The sequence below is a fragment of the Carassius gibelio genome, chromosome A13 (genome assembly GCF_023724105.1).
Source record: "Carassius gibelio isolate Cgi1373 ecotype wild population from Czech Republic chromosome A13, carGib1.2-hapl.c, whole genome shotgun sequence".
In the NCBI taxonomy this organism is placed as follows: Eukaryota; Metazoa; Chordata; class Actinopteri; order Cypriniformes; family Cyprinidae; genus Carassius; species Carassius gibelio.
Window position 1 is genome coordinate 4,488,169 of NC_068383.1, and position 18,285 is coordinate 4,506,453.

General features: G+C 35.9%; 1 protein-coding gene across 2 annotated transcripts in view; it reads left to right on the forward strand.

Annotated features, from left to right (window-relative positions):
- Nucleotides 1-18,285, forward strand: part of LOC128025918 (MAM domain-containing glycosylphosphatidylinositol anchor protein 1-like) — a 152,221-nt gene that overhangs the window by 53,972 nt on the left and 79,964 nt on the right. The window lies entirely within an intron of this gene.

Genomic DNA, 18,285 nt, shown 5'->3' on the forward strand with positions numbered 1-18,285 from the left:
ATGTGGTTTCTCCTAAATGGCAATTTTGAGTGAAACCAAAACCAGTTAGTTCATCATATTTCATCTGTCTGTGTCATCGGAAAGTCTTTCAAATGACTTTTCAAAGAAAGGAGCGAATGAGAAGAAAGGGCAATGACAGAATGAAAGAAGGATGAAGAAAAGTTGGAAGAACAGAAGGGATGGAAGAAAGAGAGAGGTGCAAGAAAATAGGAACCACTAAAGAGGAGAGAAGAGGAAAAGTGGAACGGGAAGCTTGAGAACAAAGACATGTCATAATATTTGGCTTTCCATGAAAATGACTCTTAAAGGGTTACTCCACCCCAAAATGAACATTTTGTCATTAATCACTTCATTAATCCCAAATGTCGTTCCAAACCCGTAAAAGTTCTGTTTGTCTTCAGAACACAATTTAAGATATTTTGGATGAAACCTGGAGGCTTGAGACTGTCCCATAGACTGCCAAGTAAATAACAGTGTCAAGGTCTAGAAAAGGTAGGAAAAGTTGTTGTCAGAATACTCCATCTGCCATCAGACGTGCAATCTGGGTTATATGATGCGACAAATTCATTCTTTATTCAATATTTCCTTTGTCAACGGTCTCCTCTGTGTCACTCGGGAGAACCACAAGGAGAACACAGAAGAGCATACACATACAAGCTTTTACGGGTTTGTAACGACATGTGGCTAAGTGATTAATGACAAAATGTTCATTTTAGGGTGGAGTATTGCTTTAAATTTAGTATGTTTCACCCTGTCATAATTTAAGTCAATTTTACTCTAATTAAATGACATTTGATTTTAGTATACTGACTTAATGTACCCCTGTGCATTTGCATCACTAAATAAATAAATAAATCGTGTTTACCCCATACTGTACTTTTAAACAGAAGTGTATTTTCCTACCAGTGTTCATGCAATGATTAGTTCACTTCACATCTTTGTTCTCTGGCTCGCCTCTCATCTCGTCAAACAGTTGTGCTAAGCAAAGTCTTCTGATTGGCTGATTTGGTTTGATGTTGTTCCCGCCCCCTCACCCTTGTCTTTGATGATGTCACCTGAAGGCATGGCCCCCCGCTCTTAAACACTGCCTCCCTCCCGTGTGGAGCTGCCACGCCGGGCCTCGGCTTCCGCCTCGCTCTTGACAGCAGGCTGCTGGATGAAAGAGAATGCTTCACACCGCATGAAAATTTCATACGGCTCTAATAAATAACTGCAGGCGGTCTAACAGCCACGCGCACTTGCTGAAATGCCGAACTTGGCATGAAGCGTCAGAAGAGTGAGCTTTAGTTTATCATTAAGATCATTTAGTGTAGTGCGAATATAGGGAGACTTTTTTAAAGGTGTCTGAACTGCTCAGCTGTGTCTTTTTAAGTGCATCTGATTTGGCGGAAGTCACCCGAAGGGCAGGGGAGATTTCAGATGAGGAAATATGAGTTAAAGTAATGATGCATTGTCTGTAGTAGGTTTCGTTCAACTTTGTATTGAATAAACATTAGCAAAAATGAACAATGAGACACGATTTATTGCTGAAATGAGCTTGTCAGGGAGATTCGCTTGAGAAGGAAAGCCAAAATGCTTTTATATGAAAACTGAATGAGAGAAAAGCAACAAGAAAAGTAAATTATACACTTTTAAATTCCTCTAGACCAGAGTTTGTCATTCCCTGTTTTGACCATTGGAGATGGTGACAGAGCTTTTAAAAGTCATTCTTGTGCATCTTCTCTCTTAAACTCCCTCTATCTCTCTGTGTGGTTTAAACCTTGTTATTCAGAGTTAGATTGTGTCTACAAAGCCCCGAAGCCGCAGGACACAAATGTTACAAGGTCTCTGCGTCTCTGCTCTTCCTCTGTTCCAGCTCACTCTCGTTCTCAATAAATCCTCCAACCCTGTTCTCTTTCGCCATTTAAAGAAACAGCAGCAGAAATGAAGGAGATCTGCCAGTGCTATTGTTCAGAAAGATATTTAATATATAGAGATAAGAGTTTAATCTGATCAGATAAAATTACTAAAAAATAACATGAAATTCATACTTTTTCTTTTTTTTGTTTTGTCATTAAATGTATTTTCTTTGTAAGTGCTTAAATCTTATGAACTGTGTTATCTTTTTTTTTTTTAATTAAGCTTTACAGTCTGAAAACATTTCATTTTGTGCGTCTGGATGTCATATAGGTAAGGATCAACATGAGGGTCATTGAATGACATACCATTTTTTGTGTGAACTGTTTCTTTAACATCTGCAAAAGCTTTATATCATCTTAAGGAATAGCAGTCCTGCTTATAGAGATACAAACACTTGATGGGAATGAGAAAACCTGGATCCCAGGGAATTCTCAATGTGTTCCCTTTCTCAAGCTGAAACATTATTACTTCTCACAGAAGACGGTGTGCTATCAGTGTGGGATATCAGTCCTGGCATCAACTCATTTAGTCTCTTATTCAGATGAACTCTCAGATCCACATCAACATCGTGCAGACATACACCCATTGTGCGCTTTGCAAAGATGGTTAATAACTTTCTATCAGCTTTCATATATTTTTGCCGATGCATGTCTTATTGAAGTGTGAAATGTGGAGCTGTAATAGGAGAGGCACTCTTGAATAGAACAGACCACCTTCTTCCTTTGCTTTAAAAATATGCTTTTGATTGCTCAGGCTTCATTCAGCAAAAATAAGATAAATAAAAATCTGTTTCTCTTTCTATTAGATGAGTATTCAAAGGCGCTGTCTTTTCTCAATATAATTTGAGATATCTTTAATGGGAAAAGTTTCAGGATGTTTAACTTTGGAGAAGCACTAAAACCATTTTTATGCATTTTTGTCTTTTACTTTTTTTTGTTTAGTATTATTATTATTTTTGTTATTTTTTATGTACTGCTGTTATTATATGAATATTGTTTTATTATTTAATTGTGTTACTATCTTTTATGTTTTCCAAAAAAACATATTTTTTTGTAAATTATTGTTTATTTAATTTACTTTTATTAAATTTTTGTTGGTTGTGCTTTATCAGCATGGCAAAGCTTCCACATGTATTTTTTCTTATATTTTTCATGCACTTTGGACTTCCATGAATTTTTCCAGGAAGCGCAGCTTTGTCTGAAGTCTGTGGTGTTTATAATGCAGCTAGCCTTTATCTTCTGGCAGCTTTCTGTGCTTGTGTGTCTGCTAGCGTGTTTCTCTTAGTTAGGTCATGTTCTCTGAGTCTCTACTTGTCAGTGTGCTTCCCTCTTTTCTATCGGTCTCTTGTAGCTTGACATGCACATATACAGTAGAAACTTGCTCTGAAGCTGCACTCCTGCTTCAGATGCGGATACGGTTTCCTCCTGGTGTAAATGTCAAACACTTCCCGGTCTGAATGCATGTGGAACATGATAAAGCCAGGCTTCCACAGATGACAATCGCCAGGTGACTCACAATGGTGTAGATCCTCTGATTCAATCCCTAGTGAGCCATGCTGTCTGCTGCCTACGTAAATGGCATCTTAATGGATAAAGAATCTTGTAAATGATTTTTAGAACAGTCTACAAAGCTAACATAGGTAATAACTTAATACAGTTAGTGTTGCAAGCACATGGATGACTTGACTTGCAATTGATTTTAATACAAAATGACATTAGCATGTTGCAAAGCTGTGAATGTGCTACTCTAATAAACATCAAAATTCACAGCACATGCTTTTTTAATTAAACCGAAATACTTTTTTTTTTTTTTTTTTAGTAAAATAAATATATTTCAGTTATCAGTTGTGTTTATCTTTAGTACTTCGTCTGCAAACCTGGATGGATTGTTTTTCCACTGAGCTTGTTGCAATTCTTGTGTTGCCTCATCAGTAAAGGACACATATGTGACTGCCTAGAATCTGGCAATAAGAAGGTATCATTAGGAAGCAGAATCATGCCTATATAGGCAGCATACTAAGTCTTGGCACAGGACCAGTGTAATTTTTTCATCATATTAATGTATGAGCTATAAATTCACAAGCAGCCGTTAACGATTCACGAGGATGTATTTTGTGGCAGGTTGTAAGGTGATAAAATAGCATTTATAAATGATAAATGGACATTTGGTGACAGTGTCCATCTCAGTAATGATGTTTGGCAACACAACCACTCATTTCCCCTCATTTTTTATCATTTAATCTATATAGCATTAACATACACATTCAGCAATCTTAATTTATTCTGCTTTGTAGAACATTCTTTTAAGCTTTTTTAGTTGTAACTAACAAAAGATTTAGAAAATTCTGAATCATGCTTAGCAGGTTCTGTAAGTGTGTGCTAACAACACTATCTTTCAGATATATATATGATTTTTTTAAAAGATTCCTTAAAAATGCTTCCATAAAAATATTAGCAACTGTTTTCAACATTTATAATAATAATAATAAGAAATGTATCTATGCAAATCAGCATATTAGAATGATTTCTGAAGAATCATGTGACACTGGAGAGTTATGATGCAACAACAACAACAACAAAAATCAGATTTGCATCACAATAATTAATTACATTTTAAAATATTTTTAAATTGTAAAATTTTTTTAATGTAATAATATTTCACTGCTTCTGGATCACTGAGTCAGCTAGAATCTCTTAACAAAAACAAAGAGTTCTCATTCATGTTTATAATGAAAAATTAATCTGTTTTATTCTTCCACATTTTTTTTTTTTGTGAACTATTCCATTAGCTTAGCAGAAGAGTGTCGCATAAAGTTTGACTTCACGTGCATGTATGTGCATATATGTGCTGGAGCTCCTGTCTCTTTCTGAATGCAGGGTATGTGTGAGCAGCCACCGGTGCGTGTCTCTGCATGGATCTGTTTGTGATGTATTTGCATCGATGGGTGTTGCTCTAGCCTGCTTCCTTTAATCCCCAGACTAAATAGGGCTCAGATTTATAACGGTGGGATGTAATGAGACATTGATTGCATTCAGAATAGGCCATTTAGTGTCCACACTGCAGTATATGAGCCTCTCTCTGACGGACCCTAGAGTCCTGTGTGGGGGACACAAACACAGTCGGCTTTGTCTGCTATCAATAGGACTTGTGTACTGTGCTGGGGTGTCACTCAGATAAGGTTTATTTAATATTTATTTTTGTGAAGAAATACAGTTGTGAGTGACACCCAATCAAACTTGATTGGTTATGACACTATACACACACACACACACACATATATTTGTAAAATGAGAAGTTTTGGTTAATTTGAGTTGAAAGACAACTCATGAAGACCTTGATCACTAAAACTATCATCCTTTCAACCGTGGCATGACAGCAGGAGAATGGTAGAGTTTGGAGACTCTCTTCAGTCATCAGACTAATCTGAGATAGGTCTATTGTATCGCATTTGGGCTAATTAGTGCTGTGTTTATTCCAAACCCCTCGATACCAAGAAAGTCGACCTTGGAATTATTTCTAGATATTTCTCAAAAGAGGCTTGACTTCCTTGGGCCTCCCTCCCTCTCTTTTTCTCTCATTTTCTCTGACTTTCTTCTCTCTCTGACCCTTTCTGAATGAAGTTTGTACCGTGCAAGCAACATTTTATTTAATTTAATTTTATTATTTCTTATTTTATTATCTTTTTTTACCAATATTATTTTATATTTATTTTTTATTATTTTCTTAAATCCTTTATCTTTTACTATTTTAATTTTAATTTATTTTATATATATTTTATTTTATTATATTATACTTATTTTTAACCATTTTTATTTATATTATTTTACCCTTATTTTAACTGATAATTTTATTATTTATTATTTAATATAATTTTATTTTATTTACAGTGTGTGTTAGGGTGGTGTACAATCTTAAATTCGAATTTTTGTAGCAAACATTTACATTTGCATTTAATCTTTTAGCAATTTCATTTATCCAAAGCAACTTACAAATGAGACAAAATCGGATTAATGGATTTTTTATTGAAATTTTGAATTTAAGGAATAATATTTAAATTAAATTCAGTTGCAGGTGAAAGTAATTATAGTAGGTTGCAACACTAGTAAAGCTCATTCGCGTAATTTTTTAAAAATAAATATCTTCCATATTGAATTTCATAGTTTCTTCATTACCTGTTCTTCTTTTACTCCAAAGGCCTGGATACATTTAACAGTGAGGAGTGAAAATTAAACATTTAATACTTACACGCAGACAAACTGCTGACAGTGTCGTCTCTAGTGTTTCTCTTTGTGGCTGTTATGTGATTCCTGAGTTTGTGCTGTAGCAGCATTAATATTGAAGCGCTGATCTATAGTTCACCTCTCAGGCCTCCATTAGCGGATCACCCACGCTGCTGCATCGCCCGCTCCTGTCAAGACTAGAGGATGGGCCTAAATTTAGCCCGGCAGATTGGTACATTTGTTTCGGATCTGCTTCATCCTCTCTTTTTTCATGGATGTGGAGGTAGGCAGAGAGCAAACGTTCAGAGATCAAGCTGAAGTCAACACACTTAATGGTCAGATAGTGTTGAGACAAGTGATACAGCGAAAAGCACTTTCCACAGCACCTGTGACATATGCAAGGGAGAGATCACCTCAGGATAGCACAAATGTAGTTTTAATGGCACATGTGATAAACTAATTATGAGTGGTGTATTGGTGCACATCAATAAAATAGATCAACCCTACTGAAAAAATCAACAACAGGTCATTGCAGCTTCAAGGAATAATTTGGGTTAAATACAACTTAAGCTCTATCGATTTCCATAGGCTTAACATTCAATTTGTAAAAACCAACTGAAAACTGCATGAACAATAATGGACAGACAATGAATGTCTATGAGGGCAAGTCATTCAAGCTGAAATGTGGAGCTTGTATTTTTTTGTTACAGGGCCTATAAAGATGTAATTATTTGGCATAGATACCTTTGTTTTACAAGATCATGACATTTTTGATCAAAATGAGTGGTTTGGGGTCAGTAAGACATTTTAATGTTTGAAAAAAAGTCTTCTGTGTTCACCAAGGCTGCATCAAAAAACAGTAAAAACTGATATATTGTGAAATATTATTACAATTTAAAAGAACTGTTTTCTATTTGAATATATCAAAAAAATTAATTTATTCATGTTATGCAAAGCTGAATTATTAGTATCATTACTCCAGTCTTCAGTGTCACATTATCCTTCAGAAATCATTTTAATATGCTGATTTACAGCTTAAGAAACATTTCTTACTATTATCAAATAAAACAAATAAATCACTTAATGTGCCCAAATGTTTGAACGGTAGTGTACTGCAGTAGTTTCATGTCAACCTATTTATTGTTTAGAAAAATCATGCCTTTCTTGAAAGTCTGTATTTAAATGTTTATTCTGGTCCGTTTTATTTCTGTTGTATATTACCTATAGGCTTCACTTGTCAAGTAGGTCAACCAGTTATGGCCATTTTTTCAGTCTGATTGGAATTAACGGTCACTTTTGGCTATGCTGCTGGTGACCGGTTGAGCGACAAAAGTATAGTTAGAACGTCATAATATCTGAAGTATCCATGCAATGGAGTCTCTGTTTCTAAATAGTGAAGCAAACACAATAGTTTCTACTAGACTCAGCAGTTTGGACAGTTGTGTCACAGCAGTGCAGTAGATGACAGCAGAATCTGGCCAAGCGAGTTCAAGATGCCATCTTCAATCAACTCTCTAAGAGAAAAAAAAACAACAATAACATCACATTGGCATTTCACACAAGCAGCTATTTACTGCTGGCAATTTTATAGTGATTCATGTGTCCCCTGCAATCACAGAGGCAGCAGAGTCATGTGAAATATATTCTGAATGTGTGGCGCGCGGATCACTTACATGTCAGAGAAATGCAGCTGTGTTTGAGAAAGATCACTCCCCAGAGACTGACCTTATAGACTGCCGGATACTTGCTGTTTTCTAAGAGCTCACCTCAGGACACAGAAAACCATCGATTACCTCCATCAGGGTGAATGAGAGGAGTTCATACCCTCCAAACTATAAATAGACAAATACACAGACTGCTGAGTGTCATTGTTGACTGGCTGAGTGTGTTTTAATCTGCTTTAATCTATCTATCTATCTATCTATCTATCTATCTATCTATCTATCTATCTATCTATCTATCTATCTATCTATCTATCTATCTATCTATCTATCTATATCTATGTCTCTCTGTCTGTCACTATTACTGTCTGTTTTTATCCATCCATCCATCCATCCATCCATCCATCCATCGTTCTATTTATTGTTCTGTTTATATTTGACAAAAACCTTTTAATTAGCATGTTTTATCAGTAGTTTTTTATCACCTATTTTTATGTAAGTGTTACCTGATATAATGTAGTATATATGTACAGTATATACATGTTTAATATTTATGCATAGGTGCAATAATAACAATAATCCTAATTACTATTATTACTCATTTATTATTTTCCCATCTATCCACCCCAGTATTGACAGCCAGTGCTCATTATGACCATTTTCACTCTTTGAAAGATAACAGCTTTGGTATTTTCTTAGTTTGAAGCAGTATGAGAGTGGTCTGATATCTGTTCATAATGAAATGATTTACTTACAGAATACTGTGCAGTATACATAGTATACTGTATACTAGAGTTGGAGTCCTTGGTCACATACTCCATCTATAAATGGTTTTGGTCTTGTCATGTTGTCTTTTTGTCTTCTATTCATCTTACTGAGCACAGACAGAGATTTCATGATAATATTAGTGTGATGGTTTGTCTGAGAGCTCTCCTCTAGAGTGGATTAGCGGTCACCCGCTGTGCCTTGTGGGAGTTTTGCACCCTGCATGCAGCTCTTCTCTGCTCCCTGTGACTGAAAGATTTACCTTCTGAACTGTGAGGTTCGTCTTGTAATATTTTGTGTAATATTATGGTAACTGAAAACAAACACTAAACTTACTGCTGGGTTCAGTTCATAAAACTGCCTCTGGCCAAATGCTTATCTGGGCTTGAGAAAAAATGATGGATACCAGGCAACACGTTTGTTATTTTAATCTGATTCCCAGAGCGTTTAATGGCATACTGCTCTTAATCATATATAAAGTGCTTTCAAGTGCTATAATGCCGCTCCATTGGCCATCAAGCGCAGATAAAAACAGCCAAGCAGGTGTGCAGCAGCACCTGTCAACATTAATGAGCTCCAGTTCTGTATGCAGCAGGATTACAGTGTTTGATCCACCTGTAATTAAAGCGAAGCGCTCTGTACTTTTTAATTCACTGTAGACTCTGGAATACATCTGATGCTTGTTGTATGAGCTTAAAACCGTTCACACTTCAATCGTTGCGCTTAACTATTCATGTTGGCTCAAGATTGCAAGGTTGAACACGCTGATGAAGGAAACGACATGTGATCGTCCAACCTAGCCAGGGTAAGCAGAGCGCTTCATTCAGAAGTGATCATGGATATGAAGCTTTCCCTGTGAACACTTCTCCTTCCACAGTGAGAGATGAACATGAAACGGTGTTCTCAACTCATTTTACTTCTGTAATATGACACATTAAACAGTGAAAATATGTGGGACTTGACTTTATTTTATATTTTATTTGTCAGGAAATGAGTGATTGGTGGAAAGTCGGTGTTATATGCCAGAAAGGAGTCAAGTGATTTGGAGTGGAATGGGAAATAAGGAAATAATTTTTTTTTTCATAGCAAATGTAAGTATGTTTTGATCAAATACAAACATTATTTGTAATAACATGCATTGAATGGGTGGTGTTAATTTAATATGAGTTTAGTTTTTTTTCAGGGGATTAATCAGGATTAATCACTATTTGCAATTACACCTGAATCCTAACCAATTTTTTTTTTTCTGAAATGCATACCAAAAGATAAATAACAGGACACAAATACATAATTTTCTTTTTTTCTGAATTTCAAAAGTTTAACATTTACTTAATCAAATTTACCTGAGCACTTTATCAAACCATGCCATTTAACTACAGATAGTGTAAGAGTGTTAGGTGAACCAGTGGTTAAATATAGCCACATATCTATGAAATTATGCATAGAGAAACTCGATAGAATGAACTCAGAAACACAAACATGCGCCACCATCACATAAGCAGCACTCTGGGCACTCTTGTTTTTGGGAGGTGTTCATTTGCTCTGCCACAATACTTTAGGATCGATATTTTCACGTTCTGAAGGCTTCAAGTGCCAGTAAAAGCAAGTAAAAATGCAAATGCTTTTCCAAACAGCTGTAATTTTCGCTGCATTGCATTTAGGCGTTCTGCGCATGCGCAGTGTGAAACACAGGACGCTATAACAGGAAGAAGCTCCAGCGTATCAACTACCAAAGTCATCTCTGTTTATCGAGCTTGGCATGAATGTATTTGAGAGTAACTGGGGTAAAACCTTAAGCTTCTTCTGTGTTTTCGTCGCGGGGCTCGCCGCTGTTTTCGCTGAGATCGACGAGACTTTACTGACCTGAATAATTTGTCACACTGCGCATGCGTGAAATGTGTTAAAAATTTTGACGTAATTAACGACAAACAACTAATTAACGTCGTAAACGCGCTATTTTTGACAGCCCTAATATATATATATATATATATATATATATATATATATATATATATATATATATATATATATATATATATATATATATATTAGGGGTGTAACGGTTCACAAAATTCACGGTTCGGTTCGATACGATACACTGATGTCACGGTTCGGTTCGGTTCGGTTCGATACGTTTTAGATACAGCAAAATGTAAAAACATCTCAACTTTTCAGAATGCCGCAAGCGCACCGCGGGTCATGTGACAAGAACCAACCAATCAGCTTCATCCTTTCCCGTAACAAGGTTGAGAGCTCAGCCAAGATGAAGGATCAGCTGATCATAGTTGTATATGGATTGCAATTTTGAAATAAATTTAGTAGCAGAGCTACTGCAAGCGATTTTTAGAGCAGGAAATCTATTTATCCTTCGCTGAAATTTCCGCGTCTCATGGAGAGAGCACGTCATTGTTGCTTAGCAAAGACAGACGCCTCATGAGCGAGCCCGAGCGCTTCTGCCCGAGCGCTCTCTTGCCATCACCATTATAGCTTAAAGGGAATCCAAAGTGCACCCAAACACCAGACCTGTTGGTTATTGGAGGATCTTCTAATTTCTAGTCTGTTAAACGCATTGGCTATTTTGCAACGAGCCTTCAGCGCGTACTTAGTGAGCGAGCGCCTGCTGAGTAGCCTAACATAAACATATAAGATGGTGTTTTTTTCTTCTTCGGGAGTGTCAGGGGCGTTGCCTGTTACGTTGTTTGGGTTATTGGGCTACCTTGTTGAACGCATATCATTATATTTCTATCCCTCTCTCTTTTTTTTTTTTCCAAATATAATTAATTACTCCAACGAACCGTTCGGTATACATAATGCGTACCGCGTACCGAACCGAAAGCGTCGTACCGAACGGTTCAATACGAATACGCGTATCGTTACACCCCTAATATATATATATATATATATATTAGCTATTCTCACAAACTCAGTCTCTGTGTCTCCAGTGAGTAAAAATACAGCTGAATAAAAGTGTCTCTGGATGAGCCGCCGATAACATTTGTCTGAATGTCCACACGCTCTTTTCTCTCATTTTTTTTTTTTTTTTTTTTTTTTTTTTTTTTTTACATCTGAGATGTGTTTTCCTCACCGGGTGCTATGGGCATTTTCCATTCTCTGTGAAGGTTATTTTTATACAATAGACCACCAAGTCAAGACCAGCTTGACCTTTTCTCTGGCTTTTGTTAACTAAGGGGAGAAAAATAAAGAAATTCAGGCTGAATGAATCTGCACATAGACCACCAGCAGGGTGTAGTTTGCCCCCCTCACTCCATCAATCACCTCGGCCTCCGTCGCCTGTTAGTTATTTCAATAGACGTGTCCAAATACCTGAAAACTGAAAGGTTGAGGCTTGTCAGAGCTGTCCGGAGCTCTGTTTCAATCGGTCCCTGTGCAGACACGCTGGATTGACTTGTTAGAAGTCTAGACCGTGTCGCTCCCTTGACCCTGCGCTGTGGCTGGGAATCTATTTCAGGGAATCTATATGAAGTTCAACAGTATTACATCCTGAGACTGCTTGTATCTGAGACTGTATGATTGTATTGATAGAAGCCTTGTTCATTTCTGACATTTCTTTTTTTTTTTAAGATTGTTGGGCAGTTTTGAGATGGACATCAGACATGTTGTATCGAGCTAAATTTCAATGGATAGTTCTTGACAGAGGTTTCTATCTTGGGAATCCAAAACTTGGGTTTGGCTTGTTTTTAGGCTGTTGTTTTTCCTTCTCTGCTGCGACAGGTTTAGTCTTGAATGTCTTTTTGAGGTCCAGACTGAAGTGTGTTTGTGTCATCAGTGTAAATGACAGCTATTTATCACTTATGCTAGTTGATGACTTAGTATACAAAGTTTCACTGAATTATTCAAGAATTATTGATAACACTTTAAAATGCAGTGCATGGAAGGAAGTGTTTTATCAAAATGTACACAAATTACACACTTTGAAAAATAAAATTAAATGTGTGGTTCTAGGAAAAAATAATAAAACTGAAATGAAATAATAACTGATTTGGCTGTGTTGGACTGCACCAATAATAGATATTTTTGAAGGTGAAGTGAGAAATTTCTGTCAGTTCCTCATCTCCTATTGGACTAACAAACAGGTAGTCCCGCCCCCAAACTCACACCATTGGTTAAGAGTGATGTTTTGATGGCACCACAGAGACAAATTTTCAAATGTCTTTTACTTGACTGTCATATTTGTGATAGGAAAATTTATTTTTAACATTAAACTGCACTCTTTACCTTCAAGAATGTTATTTTCTTTTGTTTTATACATTCTTAAAGGGTTTTCTATGTGATATATGTGAGAAAAACAGGGTGAGTTGAGTTTTCTGAAAATGCCTTCAGATATAATGGATATGAAATGTGTAATTCTCAAGGATTTGCCACTAAATAACACAGAGCACAGAGATGGAAAGCCAAGGAAGAACCACGCAGAAAGAGTGAAATCAGCCAAGAACAGAAGCGTATTCCCTGCCTGACACCTCCTCCACCTTTGGAGCAGAGCCAGTAATTGTAAAAGAAAAGCTCCAGGAAAACTAGTAAATAAAGTGGAAGGTGCGGAAAAGAAGATATAAAGCGCTCTTAAAATGAAAGAGGGGCTTTATATCAAGATGATCCACAAATGCTTACATTGCATGTCCTGCTGGGGAGTGTGTGCAATGAAATGGCTATTTAATGAAAGGTTGAACAAACAGTTGAGCGTTGCTCCCCTGTGCCCTGTGCAGTGGCCCTGCACTCCAGGAGGCCAGGGAGCATGGGGCCCTCGTGCTGGGCACGCGCTGCTCTGCCGGGCCTCCCAGGGCCATATTGATCTCCAGAAGTTAAGATCCCACCTCCCACACAATATTTTGCGTCTCAGTCTGTTTTGGAGAGATGTATTGGAGTCATGAGATTTGTGAAGCAGTTTGTTTGAATGTTCAGTTCCTGCTGGGCTTCATGCTGTGACCGTTCAGCGCACTAAACACAACGCACAGTTAAAGTCAGCTTCAAATTCAGATTGACGTTCCTGGCCCAGTTTTTTTGTATTATTGAGATACTATAATGTTTCATAGCAACATTAAAGTGTATATTAAAGATATTAAAGTGTATATGAATATTTTTAAATAATAGTAATAAATTATGGATTATTAAAACATTAATAAATCAAAATAATATATATATATATAGTTTTTTTTTTAAGATCTTTTTTAAATGGTTTTAGGTTTAATTAAAGATAATAACACTGACTCTCAGTTGTGTAAAATTCTGAATTGTGGACTCACTTTTAATTCATTTTTGTGAACTTAAATTGAATTAGCCACAGCAGAAATTTGAATTAAAATGACATGAAGTGGAATTTATTGAATTGAGTTTAAAGAAAAATAGACAATTAATTCTTGAAAATTAACTGTTGTTTCTGCCTTAATCCACCAAGTATCATAAATATGTTGATTATTATAAATCTTTAAACCCAACATGCAAAGTTTCTCTTGAATATTAACAACCCTTGTTTTTCTGTTATTTATATTTCTAATGTATTACATTTTAATTAATTCTTTAAATTTTAAATATCCATATTCATATTGCAATTCCACACCTGGTTTGCAACCATTAGTCATATTTAGGAAATGAATTAAAATGTAAAAATGTTTGTATTTGTAATATTTTGTAAAAATGTAACAATATAACCCCCCAAAAATTGCCCTACATCAGAAATTAGTCTAGATTTCAGTTGACAACTGAATCACAAATTTCTCTTATTTTTTCAATTAAAGTCAAGTCTCGTAGTACTATTGTACTCTGAAAATGTCACATTATGAAAGTTTTACTGGTTGCAAATAACAATAATGTTGTTATTGTGTCGACATTGTGTTGTTTTTCACTCTTGGCCCTTGGTTTAGTGGGCACTTCAGCCCACTTCACTTGAGCTCTGACTGTGTCTTCAGTAGACAGTCATCTTACAGGATCTTAATGACTCACTTGAAGCCAAAATGAGCCCAAGTGCTGGTTTTTTCAGTATGTGTAAAACACTGTGACACACTAAACTCAGATGAGGGTGATTCATTCTGCTGGGATATACAGAATAGTATCATGAATGCTTGAAAATAACCTGAATTACCACTGACTTTTGTGATATTAAAGATAATAGTTTATTATTTCACAGATTAGTGTGCCATTTATAGGTTGACTTTTCAGAAGAATGTGAATGCTGTGTTTTTGAGTTTTTTTGAATGGTATGATATAATACATTGTCTTAACCAATGGCATGCTGAGTTTGAGTCGGGACTAAAGTTTGTGAGCAGATGAAAGAGGCGAAAGGAGTAATGCAGCAATTTCACCATCATTTACAGTAAAATCCATTAAAAAAACAGTTGACATAAAAAACCCATATCCTGTTATTAATGGAGATTTTTAAAAGGATCTTCAGTTTATAGCGACTCTCAAGCGCCATCAAAATACAAAGTGAAAAGGAAAGAAAAATCAAACCAGTCTCACAAGCTCTCATGTGACTTCAGAAGACTGCAATATGGCACGAGTCAGATGCAGTTCTCAATTTTGAGTGAACTGTTCCTTTAAACCTTTAAAGATTTCTCTTCCTCCTTCAGCCAGTTTCGAATCAATCACAGACACTTTGCACAAACCGTTTGTAATGGAAATCCTCACTCCTAAACCCAACAAGTAAGTTTCTATTGTTTGCCGACTCACAGTAATGAGTGTAGATTTGGCTTTTAGTTATCAGTATCATATAGTCTAAAGCAAGGCTGATTCAGTATATAAATTAGTAACAAAATACTGTCAAATTTAAGATCACAGGGTGTTCCTTTAATGACTTGGAGGTGTTCTAAATGTAAACGATTTCTTGTCAACAACACCTAGTCAATATCTGTCAATAATCAGTAGGATTAGAGAAGTCATTCTGAATGATTAGAGGTGTTAGGTTGCCTCTGGTTACTCTGGGCATTCACTCATCATCTAATTTGAATTGCTAACTAGGTTTGTGATACACATGACATTTCTCCAGTCATATAACAGTAAGAAAAGATGGAGATGGTGAAATTCAAAGAGAAAGAGAGAGAGAGAGAGAGAGAGAGACAGGGCCCAAGATTGAAAGAGTGATTAAATAAGTGTCGACAGAAGGAGCTAAAAGTGTTGAGTGTGTCCAAACAGCCCCGTGTTGAGTAAACAGGTGGGCACAGGCGGGCAGACGGGTATTAGCGGCCACATGCGTACACATAGTCAAAATTAACACTCTCAAATTGCCAGGTGCCAAATGTGAGGAAATAATCTTTGGCAAATAAAACTTTAATGTTACTGCAACTTGGTTCAAGTTAAATTGTAAGAATGATACTGAGAATGTGAGCAAAATAAACATTTTTTGTGACATTTTTGACACTTTTGTGACTGGGATTTTTAACCAACCAAACAAACAAACAAATAAACAAACAAACAAACAAAAAGTCTAGAATTAAAACAGTTTGTACTCAGAAATTGCTAGAAATAAGAGTGTTTATGTATTTATTTATTGTCAAATATACCCCAGTTATTTGGGGTATAGGTTTTATCTTGTGGCAGATTAAGTTTTCTTGAAATTTGTAGCTCTTATTTTGTAATTTAAAGGGATAGTGATAGATAATGATAGACAGATAATGCTCATCTGTATGCATTGCTGTGCTCAGGCAAGGATTGGAGAGCTGTGTGTTTGTGCATATAAAGTTTGAAATTTTTTTTAATTTAGTTTTTTTTCCGGACCACATCCAAACTAATCAAGTGGTCATAGAATTATGTGTTTTTCAAAGTGTGTAGAAAAGCTGTGTTTTTTTTTATTATATCAGATTTCAAAAGATTTAATTATTGGCATGTTGTAATGGCAAGAATTGCAATTTTCATTGCTTCTCCTGATTTGTTGAGGGGTTAGTTATAGTCCAGAAATGCAAGACTTTGGCTTATGAATTTGTTCAAATCTCTGACTCCAAGTAAGAGCAAAAGTAAAATTGATTCTTTAGCAATCTTTATGCTGAAGCCAAACCACAAGCGAAATGTTGAATCCTGCTCTCAGACATCTTATATATCTGATATATATTTTAAGAGTGAACATTTTATACTGCTGCTGTTCTGGATGTTTCTGACGGTAATGGAATGTAGTTTTCATGCTTTACGAACAGTGTCATCCTGTGTCATTGCCCCGCGCTGGGCTGCTGAATAAAAGCTGGATTTGTGGATATGTCGTGCGTTATGTTATTAGGTGCCTAAATATTCCCAGACAGGTTGAAAGCTCATCTGGTAAGACAAATGGTGTAGTTACCAAAATCTAGCTAGAGCAAAAAAAGAAAACTACTTCCAACAGCAGTCATTACTCTGGGAGGCCAATTAAAAAACAGCATCACTGTACAACACCATCTGTAGCCAACAGCTATGAGTTTGTATCCGTGCATGTAATCGTCCCAAGAAAATCTAGGCCAATTAACAGAACAGCCAGAGCACAAGCAATTAAGAAACTCTCTTTTTGTCTATCCAAAAGAGCAAAGTGCCTCTGTGTCTCTCCTCTGGAATTCTGATCCCGTTAGGAGGTGGCGACTCGGGAAGTGTTCGGATGGTTAGTGACCCCCTCAGCCAGCGGAGTTCAGCTCCCAGAGCTTTGCCTGGGGTTTTTAATTAAAACTGCACCCTAGTTCAAAGCACTCCGAAGGTTCTTGGTGCCGAGCCAGTGGGGTTGACTAAATATCTCATTTCCTGCTGCGGGCCAGAGACGAGGAATTGCTGAGTGTAATTAGCCGATATGAAGAAGAGGAGGCTGCAGGTGTGCTGAGAGTCTGGAGGTTTGGGATCAGTACTAAGAGTTCGTCCCTGATCTGCTTTCTTATTTGGAGGTTTTTATTAAAATCGCTTGCAACCGCTGGTCTCTGGACAGTTTAACTGGAGCTTCTTGTAGTTGTTAAATAAAAATCACAAACGAGATCTCTTTAAAATCTCATTGTTTCTCTTAAAAACCAAGAAGATTATTTGGAGAGCAAATAGACTCAAGTAATACATGCATTGAAATTTCTTACTAGCAAAGATCTCGCAAGTCAGACATTTTAATATGAAAGTCTGCATTAAATTCACTCTTTTTTTTATATGCACGTCATTGATCTTTTTGTGAAAAGATCATATTGTCATGTTAATTTAATTTTCTTTTTTTTTAACCTTAAAATTCTTAATTACAGTGCCATAACTTTTATTTTGTAATATTTTTTGATAATGTATTAACTCTCACATCTTGACTTCCACCTTCATTTTATAGCTTTTAAAATATTACATTTTTTTGTGAACCACCGTCTTATTTTGTCTTTAAAATGTTAGTTAAGCATAGTTAAGCCCTCATTACCTTAAAAAATACCTTAAAAATAACTTATTACTCAAACACAGTAACTAATTAATGTGACTTAGTATATACTTAATCACAATCATTTTGATTAATTTTATTGACTTTTGTGCTTTTTGTACTGCATTTTTTTTTAAACCTTAATTTTTCACATGACTCTATTACAATGATGAGGATCTTATGAGAAGCACCATTGGAAATAATGAGAATTACAAAGAAACTTAAAATTAAAACATTCCAGAGGCATTACAGTAATGGGAATTATCCTAAATCTGGTTAAATTTTCTTTATGCAATATATAATCTTCTTTCTTTCTTTTTTTTGGAGTGGTGAAATATGACTTCTCCTTGACATATTTCACCCATTAAATTGTACAAGTTAAGTGTAGAGAATATTGATTTAC